Source organism: Theropithecus gelada, chromosome 3 (assembly GCF_003255815.1).
Source record: "Theropithecus gelada isolate Dixy chromosome 3, Tgel_1.0, whole genome shotgun sequence".
Taxonomy (NCBI): domain Eukaryota; kingdom Metazoa; phylum Chordata; class Mammalia; order Primates; family Cercopithecidae; genus Theropithecus; species Theropithecus gelada.
The window spans coordinates 144,207,851-144,216,336 of NC_037670.1; the positions used below are offsets into that span (position 1 = coordinate 144,207,851).

Here is an 8,486-nt window from a genome sequence, read left to right on the forward strand (position 1 = left end):
AGAATGAGAGAATCTCTTCTTTAAGGCAAAGCACGATGAGATAATAAGCACTGAGCTGGGCATTACTCCATCATTAAATTATGATTGTGTGTATATATATATATATTCATATATATGTGTATATATGTGACATATATATATTCTGTCTTTTTTTTCAAGTAAATTACAACTTATATTAAAAGCAGATTCTTTATTGGCTGAATGTGCTGCACTAGATATTTAAAATAACACAAACATTCATGGTTGCAGTTTTTAAATTTAGCTCATAGTTGAGTTAGATACAACAGTTAACATGCTTAGAAAGACAATATTCTGTGTATTTCTTAACAGCTTTATCAAGCACATTTGTAAAAGATTAAACTTTCATTTCCAGTTACTATGATTTCCCCCATACTTCAAATGAACCAACACTTTCATTTATTTTAAATAAGGGAAACTGTAGTACACTGTGCTCTAAAAATACTTGCATTGATGAGGACATTAATTTTAGCTTTTAAAAAAGGAGACTTTAAAATAACCTTAGAAAATTTTGAAAACCTTGACAAGCCGACTACAAATAGAGAATTCCTCAGTTTTCAGATGCAACGGTATGATGGAGTTGGGCGGGCAGCTGATTTGTGAGAGAAGTCACGGTGACCTGAACCTATTCCAGTAAAGCCAGTCAGCAGTGAATGTGGGGCAAGTGCACGTGGCTGGTCTACAGCTCCCACTGGCTGGTGACCAAAGAGCATCCTGAGGTTTCAGAGAAGAGACTGTGTGAGAGCAGCATTCTTCCAGCTACTGAGCGAGATCCTTCACCGGATAAGAGGTGGCAGAGAGAAAGTAACCTGCTGAAGGAGGGGGCAATGGCGGGCAGGGAGTTGGCCGTCCACGCGGAGCCTGGTCTTTCCTTTAGGGGACCCTGAAGTCTGCAGCTGCCCCTCCAACACCTGTGAGTGCAACACAGTGACCGGCACTCACACTGCATCACAGATAACATACAGGGCCTCAGGGACTGCAACACGTGGATGTGAAGTGATGCACATCAAATTAAGAGTGAGTGAGAATGATAAAAGCTAGTGCTTAGCCTTGTTATTTTCCCGGACTTCCTTTATTTGGCAGGTATTTATGTTTTCATCATGGTTGAAGAAGCTGCTTGGAAACAGGTGAGCTGCAAGTGCATGCTACTCTTGAACTTGTTCAGGAGCTCTTCCAGTAACTTTTTATCTGCTCCACTGGAAAGCTGGGGCAGAGCTTCCAAGGTCTGCTTAAAACTTGACTTGCTTTCAGGTGTCAGGTAAACAGCCACAGTGTCCCTTAAAGCACAGATTTCAAGTCTTGCCTGTAGAACTCCATTTTTGTTGAAGGATGAAACACATTGCATCAGTCGACTGAGCTCTTCAGAAACTGCTTCTGTCACCTTGTACAGTACCTGAGGGGCCAGTTCTTTGGAAATAGTGAACACCTCTGCGTGCGTGGCAATTATATTCACCAGTGCTTCTTTTAAATAGTTGCTGACACCTGTTGGAAGCAGGCAGTCTTTACAATCAAAATATCCTGCACAAATTCCAGGTTCTAAGTAGCTAACGACGGGATCTGCTTTCAACTCGATGTAATTTTCAAAGAGTCTTTGATCTAGTTCTTTCAATGAGGCCATGCTAACCTGTGTTATTTTTTCTATTCCCTGGAAGTTGTGCTTTTGAAAATGTTCTGCGATATTTAGGAAGGTGTGACGTTCTAGATAGCAGTAATTACTTAGGACTATCAAAAGACGCTGTTCAGAGGTCAAGCTGAAGTCTTCATGGATACTTCCAAACAAATCAGGGGAAGAAACATCAACAGAGAGATGTGTAGTATCTATATCTGCATCAGGCTTGATGCTCAACTGTTCCAGACAGTGTGTAAAAACCTGCATTATATTAATGCTTAGTTGGCAAACTTCCTCCTGTGTTTTAGGTTGTTGAAAGACACTGGCCTCTCCCGGCTTACACTCCAGAACCCCCTTCAGTAACTGCAGAGAACACACGATGCACTGTTCAAACTGACATGGTAGAGAAGTCAGTCTTTCATTATCAACAATCCAGTCTTCTTTTTCAGCCAATCTCTTTATTTCTTCCGCCGTGTGCTGCAATGTGACCATTACGCAACGTACTCGGAGATCCAAAATGAGATCCTGGATGGTCTGTAACAGGTCGTTAGGAATTTCAAGGGCAGTCAAGGATTCATGAGTAAATCTTACAGTCTGGATGGCGTGAGCGAGCCACTGTCCAGAGAGCTGGCACTTCACCTCCCAGCCTCCGTACTGCTTTGCTTCCCCATCCCGGATGCTGAGGGGCACATATATTCTGTCTTTACTAGGTGGCTTTGTACATCTGAGTGGTGAGTTAGTATGCAAAAGTATATTGGGAGTTTTCCTGCCTATCCACACATATTCCCTCTTCATTTAAACAACATACTCCTTTCATTTTTTCTTTTGATTTCTAGAAGTTAAATTTGATTCTTTATTAGATGTGTTTGATCATCCTATATAGGCTCCCATTCCATGTGAATGCATTTAAGCATGTCTGTTTCTGCACTGTATGTAATGAGTCTTCCTGGCAAAAGAGACCAGGCTGAGTAAGACTGAGAGTGGAAAAAAAAAGTATTGTTTCTTCTAGGCCTTCTAAGCTGACAGAGCAGAGGCATGTATGTGTGTATAATAACCCATGAATAGAAACATATCTATAAATATTTCTGTATGTAAACCTTTTTACCTATATTAATCTGAACATTCCATACTGGTTTCTTCAGCTCTAATTCATTAAGGCATTGATAATTATAGCCTTTTCAATTTGCTCAAGTCTAACCTCCAATTCCAACAATGAGAAACCTAATTCTCTCTATCTGGCATCCATTTCCATACTTGCTTAATTTCAGTAGGCATATATAGTGCTTTCAAAACTGCTCAGCTTTGCCCTTATGAAAAACAACTTTATCATGAATGGGTGCTGTGGCTCATGCCTGTAGTCGCAGCTTTTGGGAGGCCAAGGAGGGTGGATCATGAGGTCAGGAGATCGGGACCACCCTGGCCAACATGGTGAAACCCCATCTCTACTAAAAAACCAAAACAAACAAATAAACAAAAAATTAGTCAGACAGGGTGGAACGCACCTGTAGTCCCAGCTACGCAGGAGGCTGAGGTAGGAGAATCGCTTGAACCCGGCAGGAAGGGGTTGCAGTGATCCGAGATCTAGCCACTGCACTCCAGCTTGGGTGACACAGCAAGACTCTGTCTCAAAAAAAAAAAAAAAGGAAGAAAGAAAAGAAACTTTATCAAGTAGAATGCTCTCACTTATAAATGAGAATATGCAGCATTTGGTTTTCTATTTCCATGTTAATTTTTATGATTTATTTTCCTCTATATTCTTTGTTTAAATTTTTCTTTCATTTTGTATGATAGAAGTTTAAATTATTGATATCTTACCTTTATTTTTTTCTAAAATATGCACTTAAGACTACAAATTTGACCCTGCGTAATGCATTTGCTACACTAACAAAAATTGGTAAGTTAATTTTTATTTTTATCTACTTTGATTTATTTTCTATGAGACTTTTTTATCCCATGTGTTATTTAGATGTGTGTTAATTTCCAAATACTTGAGAGTTTTCCAGCTCTTCTTCTGTTACTGATTTACTGTTTAATACTATCATGTCTCACAGCATACATTGTATGATTTTTTCTCTTTTAAATGTGTTTAAGTGCATTAGATGTGTCATATGTGATCCATACGAGCTTCAGAAAAATGTGTATTATGCTATTGTTAAATGGAGTATTCTACAAAAGCTGATGAGATCAAGTTGACAGTGGTATTCAGGTCAATTTTTTTTTAATCTGCTTTATCTATGAAGAAAGGTGTTGAAGTCTTTGATTATAATAATTGATTTGTATTTATTTATTTATTTATTTCGAGGCAGAGTCTGGCTCTGTGGCCCGGGCTGGAGTGCAGGGACATGATCTTGGCTCACTGCAACCCCCACCTCCCAGGTTCAAGTGATTCTCCTGCCTCAGCCTCCTGAGTAGCTGGGATTACAGACACGTGCCTGGATAATTTTTGCATTTTTAGTAGAGACGGAGTTTCACTATGTTGGTCAGGCTGGTCTCGAACTCCTGACCTCATGACCTCCTGCCTCGGCCTCCCATAATGCTGGCATTGCAAGCATGAGCCGCCACGCCCCGCCTTCTTTTATTTCTAACACTTTTTATCTAAAATATTTTGATGGTATATTGTTAGTTACACACACACTTACAATTGTATTGGATTCTTGAAAATCAATTCCTTTATCTTTCGTAAAGCTGCTCTTTATCCCTAATTAGTTTTTTGTTTGTTACTAAAGTCAGTATAGTTTGTCTGAAACTAATAAAAATACTTCAGCTTTAAAAGTAGTGTTAGCATGGTGTATCTTTCTTCATCCTTTTACTTTTAATCTGTAGCTGTTGGGTAGAATGTCCTGTAAATGTCTATTACAGTTGTATTTTTAATCACTCCCCTCTTAGAATATAAGTTCCATGAGGACAGGAAATTTTGCCTCTTGCTAATCTTGTTTTTCGCTTTATCTCAAGCACACAAAATAAGCACAGTAGGGGCTCCACAACAATGCCTGGAACATAGAAGGAGCTCCGTAATATAAATGAATGCTATAATTTCAGACTCTGCAAATAAAGGATTTAGGGAAGATTAGTCCTTGAGGCATAGGAGGAAGTATAATCCCCATTATTTTTTATAAGACATAGATAAATTTTCATTCAGCAATAAAAACCCACTGAATTTTTTACTTTGAGATGTTTAATTTTAAAAAAACAGCAATCTCTATAACCTTTTTTCTTCTCCATAATTTAATGATAAGTCCTGTTTGTTATAAAAACAGTTAATTTAATCATTTCAAACGTAAATAAAGTCAAAAGTAAAATGCATTTTCTGGCATGTAGTCCACTACCCCTTTGATTTGAACCAGATGTTTCTCACTCCCCAGAAATAATCACATTAAGAATCTGAATGACAGAATTGTGGCTGTTTTCTAGGCACACACAATTTGTGCTTTGAAACTTGATTTTTAACTTCACTATCCTCAAAAGTTTTCCATCTTTGATCTCATTCTCTTAAAAACTGTGTGTCATTCATCAAATTTAATACAGCCTATCATAATGTATTTAAACAGCTCTTGTGCCAGTTTTCAAGGGGAATACTTCCAGTGTTTGCCCATTCAATATAATATTGGCTGTGGGTTTGTCATATATGTCTCTTATTATTTTGAAGTATGTCCCTGTCCCTTAAATACCTAGTTAATTGAGGCTTTTCTTTTTCTTTCTTTTTGAGATGTAGTTTCATTTTTGTTGCCAGGCTGGAGTGCAATGGCGTGATCTTGGCTCACCTCAACCTCTGCCTCCTGTGTTCAAGCAATTCTCCTGCCTCGGCCTTCCAAGAGGCTGGGATTACAGGCATGCACCACACATCTGACTAATTTTTTGTATTTTTAGTAAAGATGGGGTTTCTCCATGTTGGTCAGACTGGTCTCAAACTCCCGACTTCAGGTGTTCCTCCTGCCTTGGTCTCCCAAAGTGTTGGGATTACAGGCATGAATCACCGTGCACTGCCTAATTGAGACTTTTTAACCTGAAGGATGTTGAATTTTTTTGAAGGTCTTTTCTGCATTTATTGATGACATGTAGTTTTTCTCTTTAGTTCTATTTATGTGATGAATCACATTTATTGATTTGCATATATTGAACCAATGTTGCATAAAGCCAACTTGATCATGGTGGATAAAATTTTGGATGGGCTGCTGGATTCCGTTTGCAGGTATTTTGTTGAGAATTTTTGCATCAGTATTCATCAAAGATATTGGTCTGAAGTTTTGTTGTATCTCTGCCAGTTTTTGGTATCAGGATGATGCTGGCCTCATAGAGTGAATTAGGGAGGAGTCCCTCCTTTTCAATTGTTTGGAATAGTTTCAGTAAGAAAAGTATCAGTTCTTCTTTGTACCTCTGGTAGAATGCAGCTGTGAATCCATCTGACCTTGGTTTTTCTTAAATAGTTGGTTGGCTATCACTGCCTCAATTTCAGAATTCATTATTGGTCTATTCAGGGATTTGATTTCTTCCTGGTTCAGTCTTGGGAGGGTATATGTGTCCAGGAATTTATCCATCTCTTCTAGATATTCTAGTTTATGTGAGTAGAGATGTTATTATTCTCTAACAGTTGTTTGTAGCTCTGTGGGGACAAGGATGCCTTCTTTCACCAGTCCTATTTAATACAGTATTGGAAGCTCTGGCTAGGGTAATTAGACAAGAGAAAAAAAAATTATTCCAATAGGAAGAAGGGAAGTCAAACTATCTTTGTTTGCAGTTGACATGATCCTATATCTAGAAAACCCCATCATCTCAAGACAAAAGTCTTTTAAGCTGATAAGCAACAGCAGCAAAGTCTCAGGATACAAAATCAACGTGCAAAAATCGCTAGCATTCCTATATGCCAATAGCAGGCAAGCTTAGAGCCAAATTATGAATGAACTCCCATTTGTGATTGCCACAAAAAGAATAAAATACCTAAGACTCCAACTAACAAGGGAAGAAAAGAAGCTCTTCAAGGAGAACTACATACCACTGCTCAAAGAAATCAGAGATAACACAATCAAATAGAAAAAAAAAAATCCATGCTCATGTATAGTAAGAATCAATATTTTGAAAATGGCCATAGAGACCAAAGTAACTCAGAGATTTAATGCTATTCCCATTAAACTACCATTGATGTTCTTCACAGGATTAGAAAACCTATTTTAAAATTCATATGGAACAAAAATAAGCCCAAATAGCCAAGGTGATCCTAAGCAAAAGGAACAAAACTGGAGGCATTACCATATCTGAGTTCAAACTATACTACTGGACTACGGTAACCAAAACAGGTACTGGCATGAGAACAGGCACATAAACCAATAAGAAATAAGAAAACAGAGATTAAGACTGCACACCAACAACTATTTGATCTTCGACAAAACTGACAAAAACAAGCAATGGGGAAAAGATTCCCTATTAAATAAATGGTGCTGGGAGAACTGGCTAGCCATATGCAAAAAATTAAAACTGGAACTCTTCCTTACACCATATACAAAAATCAACTGAAGGTGGGTTAAAGACATAAATATAAAACGCAAAGCTATAAAACCCCTAGGAGAAAACCTAGGCACTACCATTCAGCACTTAGGCATGGGCAAAGATTTCGTGATTAAGATGCCAAAAGCAATTGAAATAAAGCAAACTTTGATAACTGGGATCGAATTAAACTAAAAAGCTCCTGCATAGCAAAAGAAACTGTCAACAAAGTGTAGAGACAACCTGTAGAATGGTAGACAATTTTGGCAATCTATCCACCTGACAAAGGTCTAATATCCAGCATCTATAAGGAACTTAAACAAATTTACAATAACCTCATTAAAAAGTAGACAAAGGATATGAACATACACTTCTCAAAAGACAACATAATGGGGCCAAGAAATATATGAAAAAAAAAAAAAAGCTCGACATCACTGATCATTAGAGAAATGCAAAGCAAAATGACAATGAGATACCACCTTACTCCAGTCAGAATTGCTACAATTAAAACGTCAGAAACAGAACAGATGCTGGCCAGATTGTAGAGAAAAAGGAACACACTTACACTGGGTGTGTAAATTGGTTCAACCATTGTGGAAGACAAGTGTGGTAATTCCTCAAAGACCTAGAACCAGAAATACTGTTTGATGCAGCAATTCCTATATATATAGACACACACATATACACACATACACATACATGTATACATATATGCATATATACATACATACACATACATGCATACATATACATACATGTATATATACATATATACACATATACATATATACACACACATATATATACCCCCAAAGGAATATACCCAAAGAAATATAAATCATTCAATTAGAAAGATACATTGCAGCACTATTCATAATAGCAAAGACATGGAATCAACTCAATTTCTCATCAATAATAGACTGGATTAAAAAAAATGGTACATATACACCATGGGATACTATACAGCCATAAAAAGGAATGAGATCATGTCCTTTGAAGGGACACAGATGGAGCTGGAAGCCATTATCCTCAGCAAACTAATGCAGCAATAGAAAACCAAATAATGCATATTCTCACTTATAAGTGAAACTGAATAATGAGCACACAAGGACACATGGTGGGGGACAACACACACTGGGGCTTGTCACAGAGTGGGGGTGGGCTAGGAGTGGGGAGAGCATCAGGAAGAATAGCTAATGGATGCCAGGCTTAATATCTAGGAGATGGGATGATCTGTGCTGCAAACCACCGTTGCACACGTTTACCCATGTAACAAAGCTGCACATCCTGCATAGGTACCCCTGAACTTAAAATAAAAGTTGGAAATAAAAAGTTAAATTAAATTTAAAAATTAACAACTCTTACGGAATATTAGGGTGTT

At 37.8% G+C, this 8,486-nt stretch overlaps 1 pseudogene across 1 annotated transcript; it reads right to left on the reverse strand.

Moving 5' to 3' along the window:
• Positions 1 to 1,068: 1,068 nt before the first annotated feature.
• Positions 1,069 to 2,422, reverse strand: LOC112621678 (annotated as a pseudogene). The gene has a single exon (XR_003118761.1). The product of XR_003118761.1 is annotated as an exocyst complex component 2 pseudogene (transcript).
• Between the last annotated feature and the right edge of the window lie 6,064 nt (positions 2,423 to 8,486).